Source organism: Lissotriton helveticus, chromosome 7 (assembly GCF_964261635.1).
Source record: "Lissotriton helveticus chromosome 7, aLisHel1.1, whole genome shotgun sequence".
NCBI classification, from domain to species: domain Eukaryota; kingdom Metazoa; phylum Chordata; class Amphibia; order Caudata; family Salamandridae; genus Lissotriton; species Lissotriton helveticus.
Genome location: NC_136068.1, coordinates 498,623,889 through 498,641,442, shown reverse-complemented (window position 1 = coordinate 498,641,442; position 17,554 = coordinate 498,623,889). Strand labels below are relative to the sequence as shown.

At 42.6% G+C, this 17,554-nt stretch overlaps 1 protein-coding gene across 1 annotated transcript in view; it reads left to right on the top strand.

The window, feature by feature from the left end:
- The first annotated feature begins 601 nt into the window (after positions 1 to 601).
- The window catches only part of LOC144768676 (butyrophilin subfamily 2 member A2-like), a 341,821-nt gene continuing 324,868 nt past the window's right edge, over positions 602 to 17,554 (top strand). The window contains exon 1 of the mRNA XM_078652503.1: positions 602 to 688. The gene's annotated coding sequence lies outside the window, so the exon portion shown is untranslated. The remainder of the gene's footprint in view (positions 689 to 17,554) is intronic.

Here is a 17,554-nt window from a genome sequence, read left to right as displayed (position 1 = left end):
GCTTTTGGGACCTTATAAATATTTAGTTACGCAGCACAATATCCTTGGTTCACGTTGCATGGCTAAACACTTATAAGGTCCCAAAAACGAGACCTATTGGCTATGCCAATGCTTGTTTTTTCAGTCTTCGAAGGCTCCTGTGAAAGGAGATCGTACCTTTCAATTCTGCTTTGCTGAATTACCCGACCTTTATCCCAAAAACCGGTACATGTATTTCAAATACAGAAAGCCTCGGGGCTTCAGAACAGTCACACCCTGGACTGTCCGTCCGGGGAATTGTGGCAGGTCTGTCTGTTCACCCCAAGTATTTCTAATATAAAGGAGACATAGAAGTAGTGCTATTGGTAGGTCCTAGTTTTCTTAAGGTTAAAATCAGAGCCACTGTAATTTTATGTATACGTTTTACGTCAAGATCCATTTTTCTTGTTTTACCGAATGGTGGGAAACTTGCCCGAAAATAGTTAAAATGAATTTAGCAAAGCTGAGAGAGCAAGTGGTCATGGGGCATGGAGGGCGGAGAGACCTGATAAGTACGTTTCGGTTTCTTTTTCGCATGCTCTACATGTTTACGGGCGTTAAGGCAGACAAGGGAGCGGTCTGTCGGAAAACGTACTTTTCAAAGAAGAGAAGATATATTTATTTTACGCCTGTGTTACGGTGAACGCAGACGATGGATTTCGGGTGGCAGGTATTTTGTTTTTCGTATTGAAAGTCTCCATTTTTTTTAAATTTACAACTAGCACTTCCGCATAATCGACGCCTGTGCCTTATCGATACGTCTCAGTTCCAAGTTCTTGCACGGCTCATTCGTGTGTTTATCGGCTTTGTTCGTAGAATCACTGGCATAAGAAATTACGTCGTCTGTTATGCACCCAGGTTTTTCTCCAGAAAGAGATTTAACCACCGCGGTGACTTACAGGTCAGGTGCGGAAACCGCACTGGGATCCATACCTTTATGATAACTAGAGTTCTCATAAGTACCCAAGACAACGGGGATTTATGAGAATTTAGGGGCATATTAGCAACAAAGTGACGAAGAGGGGTGTTAGCCGCCTTGGCTGAACCCCTCTCTTCGCCACTTCGGAAACGCTAGGCTGCACCATATTACCAAGGATATGGTGCAGCCTAGCATTTCCCCCTGCGATGGCTGTAGGTTTTACAACTTATCGCCAGCGCAGGCAGGGAAGGTTTGTTTATGTACAGGAAGGTGCTCCTCCCTGCACATAAACTAACCTTAAATGCCATTTTGTAACTTACATGTGTGCTGCTTCATGCAGCACACATGTAAGTTACAAATTGGCATTTTTAAAAAGAGGTTTGTTTATGTACAGGAAGGGACACCTTCCTGTACATAAAGAAACCTTGGCATTTTGCTTTTTTCCATGTGTGCTGCACAATACAGCACACATGGAAAAAGCAAAAACGAGGAGAAATGAAGCATTTCTCCTCGTTTCGCCACTTTAAGAACAGGTCTTTCCTGTTCTTAAATTCGGCGCTGCCACCTATTATCGCCTTTCTTGATAATAGGTGGCAGCGTCAAAGTGAATGGCTGTTGCGGTGGAACGCCCACCGCAACACCCACTGCACGCCCCCTTTCACGATGAGTTTATCGTGAAAGGGGCCCTATTACCAAGGCAGCGTTAAGTCAATTAACGTGGCTTTAAGCCACGTTAATTGATTTAATGCTGCCTTGATAAAAGGGCGATGCAGATATCGCTGCGTTATCGGCAGAAAAGTGCCGATAACGCGGCGATAAGGGGCTTGATAATATGCCCCTTATTTTGTATTCTTTCGAGAAGAGCAGTGATTGTGATCATTTCGGAGGGTGGGGGCATTGTGGCTAAAATATCTCTCATGCATCATACTCAAGATGGAGCTCATGGGGGTGGTTACCGATCCTTCGTTGTGAGGGCCTTTTATAGTCTTGTGTACATATGCGCGCGTTGGCCACTTTCGGAGACAGAAAAGCCAAACAAAACAAAACTAGCCATGACGCGTCAGCGAGATCCATACCTTTTCATCGTTTAAAAGTAACACTTCCAACTATGAATATTTTTCCGAATTTTAAATATTATTTACAAAGTTAAAGGTGACACTACGAGTCCCGGCAGTGTAATGGTGTCAGTATTTGTGTTTGTGATGTGCACTTCTCCTCCTGTGGCCCTATAGTTCTTTGCCTGTCTCATTCTTGCAGTTCTGGGTTGCTTGTCGGGTTGATCAAATTGTTCCTAAATGCAGGGTTGGATTGGGGCCACAATTAGGCACTGGCAACCCCCCAAAAATCTCCCACATTCTCGGAGCGCAACCTTTCGCAATACACTGCTTACTTAGGGGCATATTAACAAGGGCTTTATCTCCGTTTTTGGGTCTCGCTGGAAATGCATCCGTAAGGATGCATCCAGCTGGAGACCAATAGCGATCACTCTGGGGGGAAGGACGGACCGTAGGGTGTGCGCGCTTTTGTAGCTGGATTCGTGTGCGCGAACGCGCACGTCGCGTCCCGCGCCGTACACATCGCAGACAGACACTCGCTCACACACACACACCCCCTCCCCCACAGTCACACACACGCACTCCAAGACACATACACACACGCACACACACACACACACACACACACACACACACACCCACACACACACACCCACACACACACACACACACACATGCCGCCCCCCCCCCCCCCGCACGCGCGCGTACATGCTCCCCGCCCGCCCGCAGCTCAGCAACGCACTCACCGGCTTCCTCTCCTCAGCTGCAAGGCCCGGCAGCAGGACTCTTCTTCCCTCCTTCGGCACCGGGGCGCAGGGTAGGCTCCTGCCTGCTCCGGTGCTCCCAACACGGCTCCAATCGTGGCTCTTCCGTGGGAGGCGGGGTAGGCTCCCGCCCTCCTACTTCCTGTTTCCGGGTGTCGCGCCGGCCTGCCTGACTTCCTGGTCGCAGGCCGGCAGAGTAACGAGGATGTTTTGCGGTATGTATGTATTTATTTATTTAATTATGCATTTTTATATAGCGCAGACTTTACCCGAAGGCGGTATTTATTTATTTATGTATTCATGCATTTTTATATAGCGCGGACTTTACCCGAAGGCGGTATTTATTTATTCATGTATTTATGCATTTTTATATAGCGCGGACTTTACCCGAAGGCGGTATTTATTTCTTCATGTATTTATGCATTTTTTAGCTTGTACTCCAACATCCACTCTCGCACCAGACAATTTATACTACCCTGTCTTGTAGTTGGGCTTGGGAATTCATATTCCGGACAAATCGGACATGTCTGCAGTGGCAAACTTGGGATCGAGTGGATGTTCGCTGGCAGCTCCATGAGGCTGTTTTAATTGTGGACTGTTCACTATGCCAGTAACATTAATGCTTGCTGAATCCTTCTGCTGTGCCGCTTAGTGTGTGTTAAAAGGATCAAATATTAGGAGCTTTATTGTGAAACACCTGATCAGTAAACTGGGGTCTGCTAGATTAGTTAAGCATGTCACACATAAAACATGGTCCCTTGAGGCATCCTCTGTGCTCCCTTTCTTGAATCTGAAACTGCATTTTCAATGTAATACATAAACTGCCGTTTCAACTGAGGTGGCAGCCACCGTTTTATTTTGACAGTCCGGAGTGCTTTTTGGAATGGTGTATTTCTGCTGTCTTTTTGAATTTTTTTTTTTTTTATAGTTTGCTAGTGATTGGTTAAGCTTCCAGTGACAGCCATTGATTATCATCTGCTTACGTATTTTTGCATGGGGAATCGGTGGTCAGGAGGAGGAAATTGTAAATACGTTCAACCGCTTTTTATTGTACTTAATAAAACCTATTGCCCCATAACCGCCTTCCTTCCAGACAGCCATGAAGTTTTCCCATGATTATTGGCTCTTGATCTAGTAGACTTTTATGGCTTTGGGAAACAGTCTGTGACATACAAGTGTATCATCACAAGGGTCTGGTTCTTTCCTTAGTTTTTTTCCCCAGCTGTTTATATTACCTTGGTGCACACTTTAAATATTTTCATTCAAACACTTGCCACTTTGAAGTCTACCGTTGCCACCTGTCAAGTTGCCCTTCTGCAAATAACTGCATGCAAACACACAGTTTGCGGAACTGCAATGGAGCTAAAGTATAACCAGTTTACATATGCACCACACCTCAACAATTCAGGAGGTTTGTTTATCCCAGTGTGACATGGGTCAAGGCATATGTCTGGTATCTACACCCCCCCTTGCCCCCCCCCAAAATAAATCCAGTGTATAAAATCACGTTTAGGGGTGTGTTTGGTAACATTCTCTGTCTATGCTAGGATTAACAGTTACAGCAGATCATGTCAAGGGATTTGGATCTACAGTAGTTGTACTCAACTTTTATGAGGGATCAAGAAATGATTTTCAGGATATCCATCTGAGATACATTTGTGTGCAATAAATCTAAAAGTTTAGTCATTTACATAGTGGTTACTCCAAAAACCTTTTAGTTGTTCACTCTTCTTGTGCGTTGGACAACCCTGATGATAAAGATGCAGTGCTCTGAAGTTTTATCTGAGGACATGTAATCCACTGAGTGGTTGTACAGAGGGAAGAGGTCTTGAGAAGAGTGATGGTGACTCTCTCCTCTTTTGCCGGCAGTACTGTGACTGCATTTATGACTCATTTTTTGCCTGTAATGTTCATTTAAATGATCTTGGCTCATCCATGTGGTTAGGGGAGTTGTTGTTCAGTATGAAATTTGAGCTTCAGATTTGTTTGTGTATGAAGATCTTGCATTCCAGGCTTGGAGTTGTGGTGTGCTGGCAGTTGAAACCTACAGGTAATCTTACAATTTTTGATACTTGTGTACATTATACAGTGCAGTTGAGCGCAGCATGCCATGGCAACACTTGGTTTTGTATCTCCTTGTTGCAAATTCACTCAGATGACACCCAAAGTCGATTGTCTTAATAGTACGCTTCAAAATCCTCATAAAAAGCTACCTAACTTTTAAAATGATAAATCTAAACCAAATCGTTTTATCTCCAGCTTCCTCTTGTGACCTGTATGGAGAGTGCGGCATTTGGACATATGTCAATTGTGTGGTTTATTTATTTATGTGGAGGGGTCGATGGGAATAAAATTATACCGGAATTTTGGAGGAGTGTGATACTGTTGAAGTATTCATATCGGTTCTTTGATCTTGGAGAATTGTTACTTCTATGCCAATAGCAGAATGCGTTATGTATGCTCATATATTTGGATTCCATTTTCTATGTACTTGGTTAAACAATCTCAAGATGATGGTTCTGAGAACATCAAGGGCCGACTAACCTGCACAACGCCTGAAACGGGGCATGATCACTAGGTCCATGTTTTTTTTCAAGCATGACTCTCCTGCGCCCATTCTAACTTTCATTTCATAGGTTCTCCTTCCCCCTCACACGCATGAACAGTCTGTGAACTCGGTACATTACTTTCTTTCATCGTCTTTAAAATGGGCTAACAGTTTACACCAATGGCCCGCGCAGACCTACCAAGGACCTTTACAGCAAAGCCAGCATATTGGTACGTCCCTGGTAGCACCGTGGGCCCGTCTAGCCCCAATTAACCTCTTCTTTATTGGTTTCCAATAGGTTTACGGCTTTCAAGTCGCGCCATACCACCTCGCCTTTCCATACAATAACTGATAATTGTTTTATACAACTTTTGTGATTTTTATACATTTTGTTACCGCATAATTTGGCCTCTTTTTTTATTTTTATTTTTTATACCCAACGCTGCCGCATCCTATAGCCCAAGCTCTCTCTCTCTCTCTCTCTCTCTCTCTCTCTCTCTCTCTCTCTCTCTCTCTCTCTCTCTCTCTCTCTCTCTCTCTCTCTCTCTCTCTCTCTCTCCTCTCTCTCTCTCTCTCTCTCTCTCTCTCTCTCTCTCTCTCTTCCCCACCTTTTCTCTCTCTCTCTCTCTCCTCCCCTCTCTCTCTCTCTCTCTCTCTTCCCCACCTTTTCTCTCTCTCTTCTCCCCTGTCTCTCTCTCTCTCTCTCTCCTTCCCTCTCTCTCTCTCCTCCCGTGTCTCTCTCTCTCTCCTCCCCTCCCTTCCCTCTCTCCCCTCTCTCTCTCTCGCTCTCTCTCTCCTCCCCTCCCTTCCCTCTCTCTCTCTCTCCTCCCCTCCCCCCAGCCCGGAATACAGTACCACTGTGATCACAAAATTCTTAAGCACCCTGCAACACTGGGGATTTACAGGAATCCAAACACCAGCGTAAAGTACTTGAACAACAAGGACGTCTGTCTTATAAATGTCACAATTTTTTTTTAATATTTCACTTCTGTTCTTGGATTTTCGTGAAAATACAACACATATTGCATTACAAATGCTATAGGTGTCACATTTGGGAAAGTTAAAACTATTGGCATTGTAAATGACAAAGCTATTACTTTAGCTATTACTATAGCTATTATCACAACCAACACATAAATAAAAAAAATTTAATTCACAATACCAATGGCTCAAACTTTCCTAATGCGAGACCTATTGCATTGCAAATGCTTGTTTGGCTTTAGCAGCCAAAGAAGCGGAGATAAAAAATATCTCTATATCAACAACAGGGTGCTAACATGCCAAATCGCATGTTAGCACCCTTTTTCACTACGCTTCCCTTTGCATTTCTGAGATGCAAAGTGGGTGTTCCAGAGCAAAATAATAGGAGAAATGTCACTAAGCGACATTTCTCCTAATATCAAGCTTCACGCTAACCCTGTTGGAGACAAAAAAAGCAGCGCCAACCATGCCTTTTTACGTCTGCTAATTTTCAGACTTAGCCATGTAATCCAATGGGAGGTGGATTACATGGCTAAGTCCACCATGGGCTATCTAAAAGGATATCCCTATCCTTGTAGTTTTATCGCTGCATTACCAACGATAACCTCCCAAAATGCTGCTATCGCTGGATTTTTTACCACCTAGGTGGTTAGCGTTGTTAATAACACGATAACCAGGCGATATTATCCAGCGATAGCGGGCGTTAAATAAATTAACGCTAAGCGCCCTTAGCGTTAATTTTCCCTGTTCCTTGTTAATATGCCCCTCAGTTAGGATCATGGAGCTAAATGATAAGAAACATTTGCGGAAATAAACGTTTTTTAACATTTACAGGGCCAGTAGTTAAGTAGGAAATCAACATTCCAATGGAAAAAGTGGTCAGTGACACCAAGACGAGTAGTCGGCACCGGAAAGATCTTCGTGTACAGGCCAGATTTGACCCTGGGAATTCCCGTTCTGCGTCCAGTGCAATTACCTGGAGCACCTACTGTGGACATTTTCTTCATTACACTTACCTTGCTTTATTCAAGAGCTTTGCTCAAAACCTGGACCTGGGAATTCCCGCTCTGCGACCAGTGCATTTTCCTGGAGCGTCTTATGTGGATAATCTCTTCCACTCTTACAAAACTCGCATTATCTATGTGTATTTTCATGTCACTTTCAGCTCTGATGAAGTTCTCCATGTGAGAACGAAACACTTTGGCTGAGTTCAATGCTCTTTTATCGTGTGGGTAAATTGACCTGAAATAAAGACTTTCGAAATATTATACTGATATCTTGGACTTAATTGCCTGGCGCATACCTACCTCTTGCTACATTTAGGATGTGAAACTCAGAGGCATTACTTGACGGCTGGTGCTGGGACTTGTTGCCCAGGACCCTTACAGCATATGAAACTAGCATGAGGTGCGGAAACTACAGTCCGCCGTTCAAGTTTCTCTCTTGTAATGGAAAAAGTATACTTTAGAAGCACAGAATTATCAAAAATACTAGGAACTCACTTTTAATTGCATTTTTATCCATACGTTTGCTGTGGACGTTTTGATTAATGTTTGCTGGGAAACATGGCATGTCGTAAATCTAGACTGCCTTCATGCACTCACCCTGGTCTTTTCTTATATTTATTTTATATTTTGCAGTACTTAAGAGAGGCCCTCCAATGCTCAGAGACTGGTGAAAGGCGCATCTGTTTTTTTGTTTTGCTTGCTGCTAGCATCACATGTACGTTCTGAGAAAGGGAATGATGCTAGTGAGCAAATGCAAAAAACAAAAAAAAAACGGTGTTACTTTAATTACATGCAGTTTTATATAGGACGAACAAGGCGCAGAAGCATTGGTGTTCTTTGGAGAGAATCAGATAACATTTCAGGGGATCATATTCATTTTTTACGTTCATGTAGATTAAGTGATTTGACCAGAATCACAGGATGTTAATCTGAAGCTAGGACTTTAACCTGGTTTCCCAGTTTCAAAGTCAACTAAGGCCCCAACCTGTCCCTGGTGACTGCAGTAGTTGATATTTGGCCAACAAAGTGAGGTACTGGGTTTTTCAGAACCGGTACTGAACCGGCAACCCAGCGGTGCCAGGGTACACCCAGAGACCTCGGGTTCTTCCTGATTCAGACCACAGAAACTCAGAGTCTTCTAGGTGAAGTCAAGGATCGATTTTATTGGCTGCAACCAAGGTAACAAGCGTCCTAGAAGTACAACACACAGGAAGTATGTTCTCAGGAGACTGTTCCACTTCACAAAACCAGGCTTCTCTTTTTATACGAAATATTCAGCTTCAGGCAAACATTCTTCGAATTTACAGTATACCATTGACATATTTTAAATACAAAGGGAAAGCAGAGTCATGATGACATGTCCTTATTTCACTTTGTCCAGCCCACAACAAATCACCCGGCAAGGCCCAACATTTCATCAGATATCGGTGGACCCCAATAAAAACGAGCACCTCCCCATCATAAAGCAAAAAGAGCAGAGACAGATGTGAGCAAGATACGGCAGGTGTGTGTGCGATGAAAAGGTTTTATGGCTTGTTGAGCCTTGATGCTATCTTGTTCGGCCACTGGGAGGGGAACTGACCTAACAGGTCCGGCCTGGGGAATGGTTCCAACTTGCACAGGTCATAGGAAAGTTGATTAAGGTGTACGTGTCCTTCTGGGATCGAATTCAGCTGGATTATAAGCCTATGTAAAGGGCAACTCACAAAATGGCTGCCATACATAAAATGGAAGCCGGGGGTTCAGAATGATAATGACGATTTCGAGGTGAAATCGTCACTCGAATATGCTGAAAATGCTTGTACATGGTGTACTCGTCATTCTCGGTCTTTTGATACTAAATTCATCATGCTATGATGAAGTTTAATTCTCGAGTCCAGAATTATTACACGAGTTCAGAATCTTTCAGAACCACAAAAGGAGAAGAGCAGAGACTGATTTATTTCTTCCTGTTGAGTGGCGGGGACAAAAATAAACTGAGGAGCTTCGTCGTTGACCCTCACCAAACCCCAACACCCCCAAGTCCTCTCCCCTGCTGCAGTCTCCTGCAAAGCAAGTGCTAATGGCTTCCCATCCTCTCACACACTAGAGGGAGTCAAAGTGCATGCACACCTTGTGCTGTGACAGATGGCGCAGCCCATTGCATTCTGCCTATGAAATTAGCCCATTGGCCTTACTTCATGTGCATGGGGTCAGGCTCAGTATATGTTTTAACAACATCTCTTCACGTTTTGCACCAGGGGTAGAGTCCTTAGCAGACCATGAAACTAACTGGCCCACCAGCAGGCCTCAACCAGAGGCCCATCGGCAGATGGCTGATTGCCCGCCTTGCCAGTCAGAGGCTGCCTACATGGGAAGAGTTGGTGAGGTGATTCCAGGTTGTTTACGCAAACGTGACGCTGAAGTGCAGGAGTAGTGGGGTTGAGAGAAGTGCCAGGAGAATAAATTTGCCCTTGAAACCTTTGCTTGTTCTGAGGACCTCCACTGAGTTTGTTAGTAGTTGGTATAGCGTGTGGATACGGTGTCTCTCTCCTAGAACTCAAGGACTGGTTGGTGAGGTTCAGAGAAATGCTCCATACTCGTTGCTGTGAATGAGAAGCTGAGTAGGCAGTATGAAGTGGCAAGAAAGAGGGTGGGTAGGGCACTCGCCCTTCTGTGCACACTTGTTGAACTTGATGGCTTTCTGGAGCGTTGATTGTTGGTCATTTGTACAGTGTACACCATACCATTACTGAGGCACTTTAGAGGTTTTTTGAAACCTGAGATGACTTTCCCTAAGTTGTTCCAATGTTTCCACCATAGACCGTAATCTCATTTGGGTTGTGGAATATTGTGGTTAGTTTGACATGTATTGATGTTAACACTGGTGGAAAGAACTGCCATGTTTTAAGTATTTTATAGATTTGTGACCTTTCATTGTTAATCTCCTGGGATACATCTTGCACTCGTGGAGTAAAAGTCCTCATCCATATCCCTAGGATTTGGCTTTACTAATAGGGTGATCAGTGAGAGATGTTGCCTTAACCGTATGATGAAGGAGCATAATGAAGTGTGTGATAGCAAACATCTGACATCTCATTGTGTTACCAAGTTCTCGGTGACATGTGGGTCTTATGGATTACTTGTAGAGAATGGCCACACCCTTCAGATTTCATGATAGTGCGTTTCTAAAATAAAAATGTTGTATACTGGAAGGTTTTGTGCGTAAAGGATGGGTGTGCATCATGTGTCAGGGTGTTTACCCTAATGGAGAACAGGTTTGGGTTTGCTGTTTTGGTCATAAAGGCGCCACAGCTTCTTGTCAATGGATTGTTCATGAGAGTTTTTATAGGAAAGAATAATGGGGGAATGGTGTGCAGACTGTAAGGTAGAGATGAGGAAGGTTGTATAGGTGTGCTTCAAAGTCAAGAGCTGAGACTCAGGGGTGAGATTAGGTTTGGGTGTGAGGCATGAGTCATTGTGCAACCTGTTAGTAAATCTATGAGGGAATAGCATTGCCTTTGGCTCAAGGAAGCGAGGGAGAGGCTGTGATAGTAAAATAAAGGAAAGGATGGCAGTGCAACAGGTGAAGGAGGTTTGTGTTGGTGTTGGGTATGGAATACAAAAAGTGAAGAATGCACTATCTGTGAATACATGGTCTGGAAGGTAGGTGCAGTGAGTGAAGACGTTGTAGTTAGAATTAGTAATGGAAGAGGGAAAGGGGAACTACTGGGAGGCTTAGCTTAGTAGCCTTCTATACTGAGATAGAAGAGGTGCAGCAATGATGTTTTGGATGAGGTAACAGTTGCTGCAAAAAGTAGTGTCAGAGTGTGAGAGAAGGAACTGGTTCACTGATAAAATAACGCTGGACAAAATATAGGGGCCCATTACGATGTCGGGCGGATCGCCTCCGTCATGGTGGCGATGGCGATCTGCCCGACATTCATGCCCGGCGCCACCCATTTTCCCCCTGCCATATTACCATGGCGGGGGGACCGCGGCGGACGCAAACACCGCCACGGAAAGGCATGCGGAGACTCCCTGTGGGGGCCCGTTGCGGGCCCCCTGGGACTCCGGGGGGTAGGGGGTGCACATGGGGGGTACCTATGGTACCCCCGCATTTCAAAGTGCAACATGGCAGGCACCGCGCGGTGCCTCTCATGTTGTGCTTTGAAAGGCACAAAGTGCATTTTTACCATTGCGGCGGGCGGCGCTTTCAGCACCGCCCGCCGCAATGGTAAAAATACAGGATGCGCCCGCCAGTGTGTCGGGCGCGTCCTAATGGCCAAGGCGGGACCGCCGCTCCTATGGCGGGCGGTCCCGTTTTGCACGGGGATGGCCCGCCATCCTAATGGACCCCATAGTTGTCAAAAATATTTTAAAAAAATTTAGTTGTACAATATATATATATATATATATATATATCGGACCACACAGGAACCCATTTGAAAATAGAGCCACACGAAGGTAAGTATAGAGCCCACTTTTTTTGGAAGGCAGCCTGCCAGCAGGAAACCATCAGGGAAACAGCAATGTTCAAATTGCAGACGCCAGACACGTTTCAGGAAACCTCCTTTCTTCAGTGGCGTGTTTTGGCAAAGATGACTGAAGGCGCAAATGTAAAACACATAATAATTACATCACCTGCCCATTAGGCGTGGCCTCTTGCACGGCCATGTGGGTGATGTAGTGTTTTTCCAATCCTCCCCAGGGGGCGCGCCTTACACCATTTTTTAATCACAGCCTTCTAAAATGCAAATGTCCAAGGCGGGACCTGCCCCGCTTTCTGTGCTGTCAACCGTGAGTTTGGAACTGGCTTCCCCCCTGCACGGGCACCAGTTTCCCTTCGTTCAACAAGTGGCAGCATTACCGTGGTGCCGCCATTGACCCGCAAACAGCGGTGGGCTCGTTTTCGCGACTGGGCAAGGGCCGCTTATAAATCCAACCGCACAGGAACCCATTTGAAAATAGAGCCACACAAAGGTATGTATAGAACCCACGTTTATTTGGAAGGCAGCCTGCCAGCAGGAACCATCAGGGATACATCAATGTTCAAATTGTAGACGCCAGACGTCATATATTTTTATATATATATATATATATATATATATATATATATGCAAGCTCCCTTTCACACCAAGGAAAAACGAGTCACTCTTGTTAGCGGGTGCTTTCATGTAATACTGACGAAGGGAGTGTTATCTCCAGAAACGCGTCTAGCGAAATAAACCTACCCCTGCTTAAGCAGCTGTCGTGCTTGGGAGTGCTTTTTTGTCCTAAACAAACCCGGCTGGGTATCTGTTGGGATATTTGGAGCTTTTCTTTTTATATATATATATATATATATATATATATATATGAATGAAATAATAAATATTCACTATGTTAAATAATACAATTAATAATAACACATGAAGTAGATTTAATACACATTTTGACAAATATAGCAAACGTAATTAAAAAAGTTACACATACATAACGATTAATATATATATATTTACTTTAAAACAATTCAACTATTAATTAAAATGTATTTTATCTTTTCAAAATGATATATAAATTTACACACATATATATATATATATATATAAAAAATATATATATATATATATATATATATATACACACCAATAACATAAAATCTAATAAAAAACATTTTATTATAAATTATAACACACTATTTAAACATCCTTAAACTTAAATTTCCCACTCCAGTGAGTGCAACAGTAGGGAAAGTGTTGGATAGCGGAGGGGTAAAAATTACTATTCCCACTCCAGTGAGTGCAACAGTAGGGAAAGTGTTGGATAGCAGAGGTGTAAAAATTAATATTCCCACTCCAGTCAGTGCAACAGTAGAGAAATTGTTGGATAGTGACACAATAAATTGTACTATTCCCACTCCAATAAGTGCAGGAGTGAGGATAGTGTTGTATTGCGGAGGGATAAAAATTACTATTCCCTCTACAGTCAGTTCAAAATTAAAAACAAACAAAATATTAACAACAAAAATATTTAAAAAACAAAATAATTTTTTTTTTTAAATTAAAAAACAAACATTTAATAAAAAGATTTTAAAAGCATATTAGAATGTTAAATACACTTAACAAATATCTACAAGTATATTAAATAGAATAAAAAATAATTACATTTTTTTTTATTTTAGTTACAAATTATTTAGAAACAAAAACATTAATTATTACATGAATTTACTTTTTTTATTTCCTACCCTTTAACACCACACAATTCACAAACCACACCAAAATAAAAAAAATGTACTTCAATAATTAACATAATTAATTACCAATTAAAGAAAGATTAATTAAAAAACAAAAACTGATACAAATTAACTTCCCACACTTTACCCATATAATCCCCACAACGCAATGCTAAAATTAAACTGCAAAAAATGTATTACAAAATAAAAAAACATATTTTCTTCAAAAAAATGAATTGTATTTAACAACCAATTATAAAGTAAGTAAAATTAATTTACTTCCCACCCTTTACCCCTATAAAAGTAAAACCTACACACTAAAAAATATAAACAAATACCCTAATTAAATATAAATTATTTAACAATAATGATCAACTAATTAATAATTGATTAAACATAACTTACTTCCCACCCTTTACCCCTATAAACCCCACAACCCACACCTAAAATTAATTACACAATTTACATATTTAATTTTCAATGAATTAATGTTAATTAACAACGAATTAATCAATTACAAATAAATTACTTCCCACCCTTTACCCCTATAAACCCCACAACCCTCACCTAAAATTAATTACACAATTTCCATTATTAATTTACAATCAATTAATATAAATGATCACCTAATTATTAAGTAAACATAAATGATGTCTCACCCTTTACCCCTATAAACCACACAACCCGCACCTAAAATTAATTACACAATTTCCATAATTAATTTCCAATAACTTAATTATTACAAATTATCAACAAATTAATTAATCAAAATTATTTTCCACCCTTTACTCCTATAAACCCCACAACCCTCACCTAAAATAAATTACACAATCACCATAATTAATTAATATTAATTAACAGCCAATTAATAATAAATTGCAATTAAATAACTTCCCTTGATTTCATACCCTGAGACTAAACCGAAATTTTGAGCTTGACTGATGACAGCTGGGAAGGACCTATCCAGGTCGGCCGTGAAGATTAAAACATCATTGCAATGCAGGTCTACCTTCCTCTCCCACTCTCCATATCTGAAAGACTGAATATTAATATCCTCCCTTCGTCGTTGGGCAAAAGGTTCGATGTACAGATCGAAAAGGAGAGGGGAGAGTGGGCAGCCCTGTCTAGTGCCCTAGATATATCAAAGGGTGCCGTAAGACCACCGTTTACCAACAACCTAGCTGAAGGGCTCCTGTAAATAGATTGTACAATGCGACAAAACTTCTCGCCAAGATTGAATTTTTTCAAGGGCTCCGACAGGTATAACCAATTTACCCTGCCGAAGGCCTTGGTTGCCTCTAGAGTCATCGCTGTCAATGGAAGGGCGTATGTAGATGCCAGGTCTATTGCCCCGATAAGGTCGTAAGTTAGGTGTGATAACTGGCGGTCCTTCACAAAGCCCTTCTGATCAAGATGCAGGACATCCCCCACCACTGTACCCAGCGTGCTGCCATAATAGATGTAAAGATTTTATAATCAACATTTAATAAAGATATGGGTCTATAAGACCCACAGTTAGATTCCACCTTCCCTGGTTTCAGTATTAATACTATAATGGCCTCATTCCAAGAATCTAGCGGGATCAGGCCTTCTTGCAAGATCTGATTGAAGAGTTTGGTCATAGTAGGAATAAACTGATCCCCTATTACCTTATATGTCTCGGAAGGTAAGCCGTCTGGCCCTGCGACCTTACCCCTCTTAGTTTTTACAATTTCCTCCCTTACTTCCAGACAGGAAATCTCCCAATCCAGATATCTTTATTGCTCAGGGCTACGATGGAGAAGTGACATGCTCTCAAGCCACCTCTGGGCACTCTGGCTATCAACTTTGCCATCCTCAAGGTAGATATTCTGGAAAAAGGAACGAAAAGCATCAAGGATTTCCTCATCCGTTGCGGAAGTACCCCTTTCATCTCTGATCACTCGGATATAGCTCCTTGCTCGGCCAGATTTACTCTTCCAAGCAAGGAGCTTGCCAGCTCCTTCCCCATATTCGAAGTGTGAGATCTTACTGACTTCCCATCTTCGGAGAAGCCTGGTGTTTAGAATGCTTTCAAGCTGGGATTTCAAATCCCTGATCTTATCCCGCTTCTCCTGTAGGATTTCGGGAGACATTGGAGCAGACAGAACTACCTCTGCGTCCTTTAACCTATGCTCAATATCTGAGATCTCCTCCTTATATATTCTGTTCTTATAACAGGACCTGTTAGTAATTTGTCCCCGTAAGAAGGCTTTCAAAGAATCCCAGACTGAAGGGATTTGGGCAGTGCCCTCATTCACCTCTGAAAACCAAGACACTTCTTGTGAAAGATAAAGTTCTTCTTCCTTCTCCCTGAGTATAGCACGATTGAAAGACCAAGTCCTATTTGGACCAGGCGCTAGGCTTTTGAGAGTCAAGAGAACACCAGAATGATCCGAGAGGTGGGGTGCCAAATATGCTACGTTCTTAACCAAGCTTCTTAGTGAGTAGCTTATCAACACAAAGCCGATACATGACTGGTGTCTATATTTAAAATTCCGATACGACACCCCCTGCTGCTGCCCAGATCTATCCAGATATCCACTAAGATGTACTGCTTCATAGCCCTCAACAGATAACCTCGGGATTTAGACAGGGCCACTGCCCTGTTAGATGGGGATTTATCCAATACAGGATCCAAAACTATATTAAAGTCACCTGCAAGGACCATTGGTTCTGGAAAATCCAGTTAATGTGAAAATATGGTCTTTAACCCCTTCGATGCTGGTGACGGAACCGTTCCGTCATCAGTCACGGCTGAGCTGTGCTGATGACGGAACGGTTCCGTCACGACCGCGCCCTGTTCTGGAATGTCCAGCACAGGGGCGGAATCGGCGCCGCGGTCAAGGTGTTAAACCAGAGGGGTCATCTTGGTTAGGGCTGTAATATCCGGTTAAAATTAGAAGGGTATCCATAATTAAGGTTTTAACAACCACCCACCTACCATTTTGATCTTTCAAATGGGAGAAAACATGGGCCCTAGCTGACTTCTTAAAAATAATTGATACCCCTCGGATATTTGCTGTTTGGTTTGTGCTAACATGGGAGCCCACCCAAGAATGGAGCTTTAACAGGGCAGTCATCTCCTACTCCAGATGAGTTTCCTGGAGGACAATGACCTGCGTCGTTAAGTCTCGTAAGTATTGTAAGATCTTATCTCTCCTTGGCCTCGTGCGCAGGCCATTGACGTTCCAGGAAAGAATCTGCAGAGAGGTCATGGTGGCTCCCCCTTCTCTACCCTAACCAACTGTAGAATGTTAATTATTAACAACCTCCTCACCTTACCTATACCATTTATTTTAATTCCAATTCTGGACAAATCTGAAATAGCAGAATTGAGGATTTTATTAAGAATTTTAACCCTCCCTCCTCGCCCCTCCCTCCCCCTGTACCCCCCCAAACCATGGAGAACCATACCCCCAGTCATCCGGACAAAATAGTCCAGATAGTGCAACCTGAGATTTCCACCCAGAACCCCAACCTAAAGAAATAAGCCCACCCTGGAGTGCAAGACATAAAACCTCCACCTAGGCAACCCGCCTCTCCACACCTATCCATAATGTGACTCTTAATTCCCTAACCCTTAAATACAACTATAATTATAAACCTATCATTCTCTAAAAAGAGGGAGGGATGAAAAGTCGAACCAAAAGTAGGTAAGAGGAAGGTTGGGAAGAGGAAGACCTGATCAAAACTAACCTGGTCTCACTTATCTCATCACCCTCCCCCTTTCTTCCCCCGTTTTCTGAGGAAAACCTACCTATCCTCCCCCAACCCTTTCCTAGACCAGCAATTACCTACACTTATTTATAAATGTAAATCCTCACAAATCTGGAAATTAATCTAAAACTAATATCACCGACGGTTAATGTATGCATTAAGACGACTGTAAGTTTACAAATAGGTCCTCAGCCTCCTGTACCGATCTTACATTGTATATTTTATTTTTAAACCTAATCCTCAGGGAGGTGGGAAATTTGAGTTGGACAACTGCTCCCATTTTTTTTAATTCATCCAACTTCCTCCTCATTTCCCATTGTTGATCTAAAGT